Source organism: Rhincodon typus, chromosome 20, assembly GCF_021869965.1.
Source record: "Rhincodon typus isolate 14 chromosome 20, sRhiTyp1.1, whole genome shotgun sequence".
Taxonomy (NCBI): Eukaryota; Metazoa; Chordata; class Chondrichthyes; order Orectolobiformes; family Rhincodontidae; genus Rhincodon; species Rhincodon typus.
Window position 1 is genome coordinate 45,579,755 of NC_063351.1, and position 12,644 is coordinate 45,592,398.

General features: G+C 42.3%; 1 long non-coding RNA gene across 2 annotated transcripts in view; it reads left to right on the plus strand.

The window, feature by feature from the left end:
• Window positions 1–1,358: 1,358 nt before the first annotated feature.
• Window positions 1,359–12,644, plus strand: part of LOC125485552 — a 47,592-nt gene continuing 36,306 nt past the window's right edge. Inside the window, exon 1 of one of the 2 annotated variants that reach the window (XR_007264263.1) lies at window positions 1,359–4,405. This is a non-coding gene — a long non-coding RNA (uncharacterized LOC125485552). The remainder of the gene's footprint in view (window positions 4,406–12,644) is intronic. The other variant, XR_007264262.1, reaches the window with a different exon arrangement.

Genomic DNA, 12,644 nt, shown 5'->3' on the forward strand with positions numbered 1-12,644 from the left:
CGGAGTGAATACAGGCAATGTTCAGTACTGCACCGGAGTGAATACAGCCATCTTTCAGTACTGCACCGGAGTGAATACAGGCATCCTTCAGTACTGCACTTCAGTGGAAACTTGCACTGAGGTGTGTAATGCACAACCTTCTGACTCAGATCAAAGAGCATTGATACAACTGCTATCCTCTATCTGCAAGTGTTATTTGTTAGCTTCATTATCTCAATGACTAGGTTGACTTTAAATTAACCAGTTGCTCAAAAACAGACTGGGTGGATCCCAATACTTGCACTGGGGAAAGGAGTGTCATCACTGGATCAGGCATGGCTGTGACATCCTTCAGAGTTATATGGTCTGTTGATCCTCACTGCCTTGCCCATAATTGAAGGACGATTGTTAGTTCAAGGCCCAAGGACTCGTCTCCAATCTCCAGCCTGAATCAATACATTCAGAAAGGCAAGGAAACCCATTGGGGTGTGGGGGTGGATGGGTGCAGGATGAGAAAATAGTCAACAGCTATTATGTTGCTGCACAACGACTGTCTTTATTCAATAAGGTCAACTGAAGCCAGCTGGAGACCTTGGACTAGGGAGGAAGAAGAAATTCATTGCCACCACAAGTACCTACCACCAGTGCGGTTTGCTGCCTTGGCAGATATGAAGGTTCCAAGTCATTTCTTTTTATTTTCTTTTATCTTTGTACTTTCAAACTCAAACAGAAGTGTGCTTTGTGCATTCATCAGTCTAACAGCCAGAGAATGCAAGAATCAGAGATTATAACAGTCTCACTGACTGGATCAATCTGACCCAAAGCTTCTCTTTGCAATGAACCAAGTTTTCTGTCATAGGTAAATCAGGATTCTTTGATGAAAAGTAATCGAAGATTAAGTATTGTATGGTTGTCAATCTTCTTTTGATGTGATAATAGGAATGACGTGCCATAATGTTATGTAAAAAGAAATATTTCAGAGCAGTAAACGTCTTTGGGTATAACTTTCTATGAGCACTTTCCCGAAAATGCAGACTCTGCCTTCTAGGAAGACAAGGGCAACAGATGCATAGGGAGCCATTGCCTCTAAGTTCCCTTTGTATATCAACCTATCTGGGACGTGTATCCGTCCTTTGTTTATTGTTGCTGGTTCTAAACCCTGGAATTCCCAACTCAAGAGCATATTGTCACCACCAATAACACTGTCCAAACACACAACCACTTCCGTCTAGAAGGACAAGAGGCAGAAAATGCATGGGAACACCATCACCTGCAAGTTCCCTTCCAAGCCACTCACCATCTTGACTTGATGTGGAGGTGTCAGTGTTGGACTAGAGTGGTCAAAGTCAGAAGTCACATGACACCCGGTTATAGTCCAACAGGTTTATTTGAAATCACAAGCTTTTGGAGCATTGCTCCTTCATCAGGTGAAGTGAGAGAGGAGCAGACAGAACACAGAATTTATGGGCAAAGAGATCAAGTGCAGAGAGATCAAAAGACCATACAAATGGTGTGAGTGGAGTGCTGAATAATAAGTCCCTGCAGGTGATTCAAAGTATTAGATGGTGAGAGTAAAGTATCAACAGCTTAAAAACAAGCAAAGGGATGACCTATAACCTGATAAGATGAGGCAGAGAGATAATTACAAAAGATTAAAAATAAGGTGGTGCTGGAGACAAACTAAATGACTGGAATAACATGATAGATATAAGAGTCACATGCCTTGGGTCTATGCCATGTTCTTTGCAGCCTTCAAAATGTCAACGATGACAACAAGCATCTCACCAAGATCATCCCTACATGTTTACTTTTCACCTTCAAACAACCGCCAAACCTTAAACAGACCATTGCTCGCAGCAATTACCCAGCCTCCAGGAGAACATTGACCACAACACCACACAACCTTGCCACGCAACCTCTGCAAGACATGTCCAATCATCGACATGGACACTACCATCACACGTAGGAACACCACCCTCCACGTACACAGCAGATACTTAGGTGACTCATCCAATATTGTCTATCTCATGTGCTGCAGGCAAGGATGCCCTGAAACATGGTATATTGGTGAGACCATGCAGATGCTACGAAAACAGGCGAATGGACACCGCGCAACAATCACCAGACAGAAATGTTCGCTCCCAGTCAGAGAACACTTCAGCAGAACATTCAGCCTCCAATCTTTGGTTAAGTGTCCTCCAAGGTGGCCTTTGAGATACACAACAATGCAGAATGGTCGAACAGAAACTGATAACCAAGTTCCGTACTCATGAAGACAGTGTCAACCATGATCTTGGATTCATATCATGCCACATGTGACCCCACCCACTGTTCTGATTCTCTAAAATCTTCCTTACTGTCCTGTTTTGTCACTATCACCTGGATAATTTTTTATGATCTCTTTACCTTAATTAGTTTGTACAGTTTTGGATTACTTATTACTTTGGTTAGACCCTCAGCATGCGACTCTTATACCTACTATGTTATTCCAGTCATTTGGTTTGCCTCCAGCACCACCTCATATTTAATTTTTGCAATTATCTCTCTGCCTCATTTAATCAGGTTATAGGTCATCCCTTTGCTTGTTACTCAGCTGTTGGCACTTTACTCACACCATCTAGTACTTCAGATCACCTGTAGGAACTTATTATTCAACACTCTACTCACACCATTTATATGGTCTTTTGGTCTCTCTGCCCTTGGTCTCTCTCTGCCTATAAATTGTGATTTATAGCTTGTGATTTCAATTAAACCTGTTGGACTATAACCTGGTATGGTGTGACTTCTGACTTGGAAATAAGTTGCTGGGTCAGTGTCCTGGAATTCCCTCCCTAAGGGCATTCTGGGTCTAGCAACAGCACATGGCCTGCAGCAGTTCAAGAAGGCAGCTCACTACCACCTTCTGAAGGGCTGTTGGGGGCTGACAATAAATGCTGGGCCAGTCAGCAATGCCCATGTCCCACAAATGAATAAAAACAAACAGCTTGCAGGGGCTCAAGAGGAAAGCCCAACATTGCGTTTTCAAGGGTAACTGGGAATCGGTAATAAATACTATCCTAGCCAGCAACACTCACAAATGAGAAACAAGTACAGAAGGACTTACTACCTTCAACAGGGATTGGGGTCGCCAATCAGGAAATTGCACGCAGGAATTCTGGAATGGACCATCTGATTTGATCCCTTTTTTGAGAAATAAATTCCCAGTTGCCCTTCTTGTAGGTGCAACTGATCCTTTATATCAAAATCTCACTTTTTTTTAAACAGGGTAATTTTCCAAATTTACACCAATCAGCTTGTTGGTAATTGTGGGCACATTGTTTACTAATTCTTGATATCTGCTGCCAACGAAACAGACTCCACAAAACACAAGCATAAGTTCATTCTGCCTTCCTTATCAAATATCAAGAGGACATTCACTTCTGTGCTGACATGGATAAACCATAGACTTTCAAACTTGGTACATTTTAAGAAGGATGTTAACAGAGGATGAATGGTGATAATGAAATTTAGACAGGAAGTTTCAAAGCTCGAGACTTTGGTGGCTGAAAGCACAACAGGCATTGGTGAGGTGAGCAAAGTTGGAAAGGTACACAAAAGGAATAAGAGTTCTGCGATATTGTAGAACTGAGAGAACTTACAGAGATAGGGAGAGGCAACATTGTGAAGCTCAAGGAAGTTTGAACCAGGGAAATAGGGATACAGCAGATGCAACTGGTCTCAATCTTGGTGACTGTCACAAACATGTAAGTTTTGATATTATAGGTTTTGTAAAAACCTGCAAACTCCTTATAAAATTGGCACAAAGAAGCTTTTTAAACATGGCTACCAAAAGTCACTTCTCTTATGGATTCAACTGCGATCATCCAGTTGGTGGAACCAGACTGTGCTTAACTCAAATAAGATCATAAAAGACATTTGGGATTCAGTGAGCCTCAGGCAACTCAATTGAATCCTCTAAAGATTGAAAAAAGTCATATTTACTTTGATAACGGCAAGGAGTTAGGAAGATAGTTCAAAGGGATTCCGGCTTGATTGACTTCCTTGACTTTTCTTTGAATCAATGACTCATTGGAATAATGTAGGAGCAGTTCTCAGTTTTGACTGTATGAAATCTGGCCAGCAATCTTGAGGGGAGACCTCAGGAGAACCTGTGAAGTCAATTCTAGGCCACAGCTCTCAGCTGAAGTAACTGTGAACAGCACATGACAGTGAAGTTTTCTCTCTGACACCAGGAGTTACAGAAGAAGGAGCTGAGAATTCATTCCTATAAAAGGAATCCAGGCGTCACTCCGGCAGAACCAGTAAGGAAAAGGGATTTTTTACTCTACCCACTGAGTCTGCCTACAAAAACAAACTTGGACTACTCAGCTACAAAAGCCATCACAGCTGCTGAGCACGATATGTCAACCTCAAACCTTCTCTCCAGGTAACTACACTTCACTGCAACCTCCAATATCCAGATGAACTGATTTGAAATTCAACTTTATATAAGTTTTTTTTATCCTTATCTGCATTTTACCCTTGTACGTATTTAGTCAATAACTTGGTTACTTTTACTAAGGTAATTCATACAGCACTTTGTAACAGTAATCTTTATCTTGTTTAAGATTAAAGCTTTGCTGCTGGTTCTTTTTGAATTAACTCACTTCCAATGAATTAATGAAAAGGGAGCTATGTGTACACACGCACAAATTCTCAGCTCACGAACCACATTGTAGAAACCCCTTGATACATGGTGGCAAGTATGACAATCAGCTCATGAACTCTCCACACCAATTGGAGGTGACTATGAACCCCCAGACCGAAAAGTTTAAAAGCCTCTGCCATGAGACTGGAGAGTTACATCTCCTACAAAGGCAGCAAAATTAAAATCCAAAAGAACTGTGGATGCTGTAAATCAGGAACAAAAACAGAAGTTGCTGGAAAAGCTCAGCAGGTCTGGCAGCATCTGTGAAGAAAAAATCAGAGTTAACGTTTCGGGTCCGGTGACCCTTCCTCAGAGGATCTCTGATTTTCTCTTCACCGATGCTGCCAAGGCCGCGAAATTGCTTGTCAGTCAAAAGTGAGTTCAAATTCCAGTAAATAATCACAGCTGACTACTCCATACAGTGTAATTCATAGAATCCCTGCAGTGTGGAAACAGGGCTTTCAGCCCATACCAACATTTGAAGAGCATCCCACCCAGACCAACCCCAACCCTGTAACCCTGCATGTCCAATGGCTAGCCCACCCAGGCCGCCCATCCCTGGACACTATGTCCAAATGCCAATCCACCCTAACCTTCACATCTTTGGACCGTGGGAGGAAACCAGAGCACCCGGAGGAAACCCACACAGAAACGGGGAGAATGCGCAAACTCCACACAGACAGTTGCCCGAAGGTGGAATTGAATGGGGGTCCCTAGCACTGTGACGCAGCAGTGCTAACTACCGAGATGCTGTGCGACACAAGGAGAGCTTAAACTAGCATCAGACCTCTGGAGTCAACGTAAAATTAGTAAGAACATGAAAGAGAAAGGAATAAAATGATATATTTATTGAGTTGGAAGAAGATGGAGGCTCATGTGAAGCATTAACCTTTTAGATAAACCTGCTGCACCTAACGGTTTGTTTCTGTGCTGGAAATTCTGTGTAATAAATGTAGAACAGTGTACTTTTAAGGGAAGCATTTTTCACACAGTTACCACTGTAGGAAATCATTTTTTCTCTTAGAAAGAGATCAAGTATAAAATAGCACATTGAGAGCCAACCTCCCAGCATTTCTTTCCACCCCTCAATTTTATCTATTAATGATAGGCCCAGCACTTAAGCCTCTTTGGAGAGACTACAGGGGTTGATTGGCACTCATTGTCTAGCACTTACCGTGCTCGCTTTGCCTGAGCTGTTGTCCTTGTCCATTTGGAACATTTAGTACTGAATGCTGAGAGGAATGTGACTCCCTTTTGTGGAGTGTGTGGCTGATTCCCTACAACCCCACCCAGCTCGGTGGGAACCTGCAGGTACAATGTGGCACTTTCATTGTTGTCAAGGCCGTGGCATGATTGGAGAAGGAAGGGGGAGGGGAAGGTGGCGGGAACGAGCGAAGAGAATTTTCAGTGCACATTCCACGATAATCACTCAGGTCTGTCGGCAGAACCACTTCAACAGGTTGTTTAATAGAGTTTCCCTCAGAGTACATTACAACACAGTATGTGACTCCAAACTGGGAGAGAAGAGAAATAAAAAGGTTACGTGCCTGAACCCACCTTCGTACCAAGTGGGATAACAATGAATGTTGGTGCTGGCTTCAACCTGATAGAACCATTTTTACAGCATGGGGAAAGGCCCTTCAGCCCATCATGTCAGCATCAGTCATCAAGTTTCCACCTATTCCATTTTCCAGCACTTGGCCCGCAGCCTAGCATTCTGCGGCATTTCAAGTCGTGATTTCATTTCTTGAGGTTTCCTGCCTTTTAGGCAGTGAGTCCCAGACACCCACCATCTCTAGGTGAAAATGTTTTTCCTCTTATCCTCTCTAGATCTCCTGCTCCTTACCTTAACACTGTAGTTTGGTAAAAGTTTGAGTACAATTAGTGAAAGAGCAAATAATCCCAATGAGTTAACAACTAGAGCAGTCATAGTTTCTTAGAGATAGTAAGAACTGCCGACGCTGGAGTCAGAGATAACACAGTGTGGAGCTGGAGGAACACAGTTGGCCAGGCAGCATCAGAGGAGCAGGAAAGCTGACGTTTCGGGTCGGGACCCTTCTTCATAATCTAAAATCATGAGAAATAATTCTCGGTTTCACATTTACTAATTAAACAAGCTGTACAGTATTCCATAATATACATTTTAAAAAGTTTTGAATTCAAAATGTCATCAGTATTTTAAAAATCTTTTATTTCATTCTCACAATAGCCAATCTTGCGACCTACAGATTAATGCTGCAAATCTCTATAGATCGAATTCGTATACTGTTTCTACAATTTTTCCAGGCGGCACGGTGGCTCAATGGTTAGCACTGCTGCCTCACAGCGCCAGGGACCTGGGTTTGATTCCTCCTGTGGTCGACTGTCCGTGTGGAGTTTGCATATTCTCCACTTGTCTGTGTGGGTTTCCTCCGGGTGCTCTGATTTCCTCCCACAGTTCAAAGATGTGCAGGTTAGGGTGGGTTGGCCATGCTAAATTGCCCATAGTGTTCAGAGTTGTGTAGATTAAGTGGGTTTCAGGGGGATGGACTCGGGTGGGATGCTCTGAGAGTTAGTGTGGACTTGTTGGGTTGAAGGGCCTGTTTCCACACTGTAGGAATTCTATAAAAATAATCTGTGTTAGTCATAGTTTCTTTATTTTTGCCAGTTTCTTCTTCTTCTGAAAGAGTCAAAACATATAGTGATACAGATCCACAATAGTCATGCACTACCTTTTTCCTTTGTGATCACTATAAACAAAGCCTAGGTATCCTTGATGTTAACAGTATGTTAACACCAGCATCAAAGTGTCGAGATTCACGTAAAAACCACAACCAAAACCTTGGATGTTGGATGTTAATTAATTGCAGTGAAATCCTAACTAGGCCCAATCCTAAATTCCTTCCAACCACTCATTCAGATCCCAGGAAAAATGACTAGACAGTAATGTGCAGCTGGAAACACTGTCTCAAAAAAGACCCTGAGCTTCCAGTTGCCTGTCACTTTAACACACCACCCTGTTCGCTGGCCAACATCTCTGTCTAAGGCTTCATACTGTATTCCAGTGAAGCTCAGCGCAAGCTGGAACAACAGCACCTCATTTTCCGCTTGGGAACTCTACAGTCTTCTGAACTCAATATCAAGTTCAACAATTTTCAGGCTTGAGCTCTCTGACGTCCTTATCCCAACTCTCACCCACCAGACCTTTTTATCACATAGTCTGCTATTACACACAACCCATTGTTAGCCACTAACATGCCCCATTAACAGCTATTCACCCTTCCAGCCTGATCGTTATCCACTCCTTTGTCAGTTCAACTGTTCTCTTTGGGCTCTATCTCCACCTTCAATTTACTCAATACCCCCTTCCCCCACCCTATCATTTGTATAAAAACCAACATACCCACCATTTTTAGGGGGAGCTGGTGGTGTAGTGGTAACGTCACTGGACTCATAATCCAAAGGCCCAAGTTAATGTAAGGTTTGAATCCTGCCACAGCACTAAATGGAATAAAAATCCAGATGGTGTGATAAAGGCTCTTGTGGCACAGCAGTAGTATTCCTATCTCTGAACCAGAAGGCCTGGGTTCTAATCCTACCAGTTTCGAGGGATCATCCAGTGAAGCTTTGTGGATGGAACTGAGGAAATAGGAAAGAGGTGGTCACTTTGATGGGATTGTACTATTACCCCTCTAATAGTCAGCAGGAAATTGAGGAGCAAATTTTGGGAGATTGCAGATAGTTGTAGGACTAATAGGTTGTAATAATTTTAACTTTCCAAACATAGACTGGGACTGCCGTAGTGTTAAGGGCTTGGATGAGGATGAATTTGTTAAGTGTGTTCAAGAAAATGTTCTCAATCAATATATAGATGGCTCTAGTAGAGAAGGGCAAAACCTGACCTCCTCTTGGGAAGTAACACAGGGCAAGGTACTGAGGTGTTCATGGGGGATCATTTTGAGACCAGTAACCATAATTCTATTAGTTTTAAAATAACTATGAAAAAGGATAGTCCTGGTCCACAAATTAAAGTTCTAAATTGGGGAAAGGACAATTTTGATGGTATTAGAGAGGAACTTTCAAAAGTTGATTGGGAAAGGCTGTTCATAGGTAAAAGGACATCTGGCAAATGGAAGGCTTTCAAAAGGGAAACAATGAGAGTTCATGGACAACATCTTCCTGCTCACATGAAGGGCAAGGCTGGCAGGAGTAGGGATCGCTGGATGACCAACGATATTGAGACTCTGGTCAAGAAAAAGAAGGAGGCATATACCAGGTCTAGACACCTGGGATCAAGTGAATCCCTTGAGAAGTAAAGTGGGTCTAGGAGTACACTTAAGAGGGAAGTAGGAGGGTAAAAAGGGGCCATGAGATAGCTTTGGCAGATAAGGTTAAGGACGATTCGAAGAGATTCTTCAAGTGTATTAAGGGCAACAGAGTAACTAGACAGAGAATAGGGCCCCTTAAAGATCAAAGAGGCCATCTATGTGTGAAACCACAAGAGATGGTTGAGACACTAAATGAATATTTCACCTCAGTATTTACTGTGGAGAAAGACAATGGAAGCTGAGGAACTCAGGGAAATAAATAGTGAAGTCTTGAAAAGATTCCACATTACAGAAGAGGTGGTGCTGGAGTTCTTAAAATGCATAAAGGCAGATAAATCCCTGGGACCTGATCAAATGTATCCCAGAACATTGTGGGAAGCTAGGGAAGAAATTTTGGGGCCCTAGGCAGAGATATTTGTATCATTGATAGCCACAGATGAGGTGTCAGAAGACTGGAGGATGACTAATGTTGTATCTTTTTTAAGAAAGGTTGCAAGTAAAAGCCAGGGAACTGTAGACCAGTGAGCCTGATGTCAGCGGTGTTGGACAGCATTCTGTGTGATGGGATCTATATGCATTTGGAATGGCAAAGGGTGATTAGGAATAGTCAGCATGGATTTGCGCATGGAAAATCATGCCTCACAAACTTGATTAAGTTTTTTGAAGAGGTGACCAAGAAGATAGACATTGGTAGACATTGTCTACATGGACTTCAGCAAGGCCTTCGACAAGTTTCTGCATGGTAGACTGGTTCTTAAGGTTAAATCACATGGGATCCAGGGGGAGCTAGCCAATTGGATATAAAATTGGCTTGCCGGTAGGAGACAGAGGGAAATGGTGGCATAAGATTGTTGTTCAGACTGGATGCCTGTGACCAGCAGTATGCCACATGGATCGGTGCTGGGTCCACTGTTGTTTATCATTTATGTAAACAGTTTGGATGAGAGCATAGGAGGCATGGATGGTAAGTTTCGGGATGATACCAAAATTGGTCATACAGTGGCAGTGAAGAAGATTTTCTAAGAGTACAATGGGATCTTGATTAACTGGCCAGTGGGCCAAGGAGTAGCAGATGGAGTTTAATTTAAATAAATGCAAGGTGTTGCATTTTGGTAAGACAAACCAGGGCAGAAGTTACACAGTTAATGGTCGGGCCCAAGCGAGTGTTATCTAACAGAGCCCTGGTGGTGCCGGTACATAGTTCCTTGAAAGTGGTGTTACAGGTAGACAGGGCAGTAAAGAAGGTGTTTGGCATGCTTACCTTCATTAGTTGGAGCATCAAGTACAGGAGTTGGGGTGTGATGTTACAGCTGTACAAGATATTGGTAAGGCCACATTTGGATTACTGCATACATTTATGGCCACCCTGCTATAGGAAGGATGTTATTAAACTGGAAAGGGTGCAAAAAAGATCTAGAAGGATGTTACCAAGACTGGACGGTTTGAGTTATAAGGAGAGGTTGCATAGGCCAGGACTTTTCTCCCTGGAGCGTAGGAGGCTGAAGGTGACCTTATAAAGGTTTTTTAAATCATGAAGGGCGTAGATAAGGTGAATTGCTAAGTTCTTTTCCCCAGGACAAAGGAGTCCAAAACCAAAGAGCACAGATTTAAGGTGAGAGGGCAAAGATTTAAATGCACCTTTTTCACACAGAAGGTGGTATGTATATGGAACAAACTGCCAGAGGAAGTGGTAGTGGTGAGTACAATTACAGCATTTAAAAGACATTTGGACAGGTACATGGATAGGAAAGGTTTAGAGGGATATAGGTCAAATGCCAGTAAATGTGTCAAGTTCAGTTTAGGAAACCTGGTTGGCATAGATGAGTTGGGCTGAAAGGTCTGTTTCAGTGCTGTATGACTCTAGGACACTATTACTCTATGACAAAGTTGCTTACAAGGAGTGAGATGGTGTGATTGAGGAGCAACAAGAATGGTTAGCTTTGAAATGGATCTGGTTGACTGTTGCTCCCTGTCTAGCACCATGGACAATTGTAGGGTTATTCACAATTGCCGCTAAAACAGGCCAACAATGAATTGATAGTCAAATCTTACAAATTTCTATGAATCATTATGAAGTACTTCATCTTTGAGCCGCCAGGGGTCAGTCATAATAATTTATTGAAGATATTGCATTTATATAGTGACCTTTGGGCATCTCAAAGAATTGTACAACCAGTAGGTTGTATTAACGTGGAATCAATATTGCAATCATCATTACTTTAGGTAAAATGGCACATCCTATGCATGATACCATTACTTTAACAATTAAATTGCTCTTTCTCAAATGCTGTCTATGAATGGCTCATCACTGATGTATCAATCTTGAAAGTATTAAAAGTTTCAGCAGCTTATAGCCCACTGTGAAATGCTTTAAGACACTTTACTGCTGTCATAAGGTGCTGGATTCATTTCCTTTCATACCTAATGTTTTAGGGACTATACCCCGTCTAATACCTGGCTGGTCAGTGCCAAAACAACGTACTTTTATCAGAGTAGCAGTAAAGAAGCTCCCATTAATCAGGATATCACTGGAGTTGGGATGAAAGGAGATAGAAGTGAGCCAGAATTCCCACTAACTTACACTTCAGAAAGTGTGCATACTTAAAATCATGAACTTATACAGCACTAAGGTGCTCATTCAGTCCATGCTAACTCATTGAAAGAGATGTTCAATTTGTCTCAGGCCTCTGTTACTTCCCCACAGTCCTGAGAATTGTTTCTTTTCAAGAATATATCCAAAAAGTTCCTGTTGAATCTACATCCACTGCCCTTCAACACAATGTATTCCACTTGCAGCCATAGAGTCAGAGTCGTACAGCATGGAAACAGACCCTTCTGTCCAACCAGTCCATGCCAAACATAATCCCAAACTAAACTAGTCCCACCTGTCTGCTCCTGACCCATATCCCTCCAAATCTTTCCTATTCATGTACTTATCCAAATGTCTTTTAAATGTTGTAATTGCACTCGCATCCATCACTTCCTCAGGAAGTTCATTCCACACACAAACCACCGTCTGTGTAAAAAATTTGTCCCTCATGTCTTTTTTAAACCTCTCTCCTCTCACTTTAAAAATGGTATCCCCTAGTCTTGAAGTCACCAAATTTAGGGAAAGGATGACAACCATTAACTCTATCTATTCCTCTCATTAATTTATGAACTTCTATCAGGTTGCCTCTCAACCTCTTACATTCCAGTGAAAAAAGTCCCAGCCTATCCAGCCTTCCCTTATAACTCAAACCTTCCATAGCCAGCAACATCCTGGTAAATCTCTTCTGAACCCTCTTCAGCTTGTTAATAACCTTCCTATAACTGGGCAACCAGAACTGGACATAGTATTGCAGAAGAGGCCTGACCAACGTCCTGTATAATCTCAACATGACTTCCGAACACCTATACTCAAAGGACTGATCAATGAAGACAAGTGTGCCAAATGCCTTTTTAACCACACTGTTCATATGTGATACAAACTTCAAAGAATTATGTGGCTTCACCCCTAGGTCCCTCTTTTTTACAACACTAGCCATCATAACAACTCAGAGATAGTAGGAACTGCAGATGCTGGAAAATCTGAGATAAAAAGGTGTAGAGCTGGATGAACACAGCAGGCCAAGCAGCATCAGAGGAGCAGGAAAGCTGACGTTTCAGGCCTAGACCCTTCTTCAGAAATG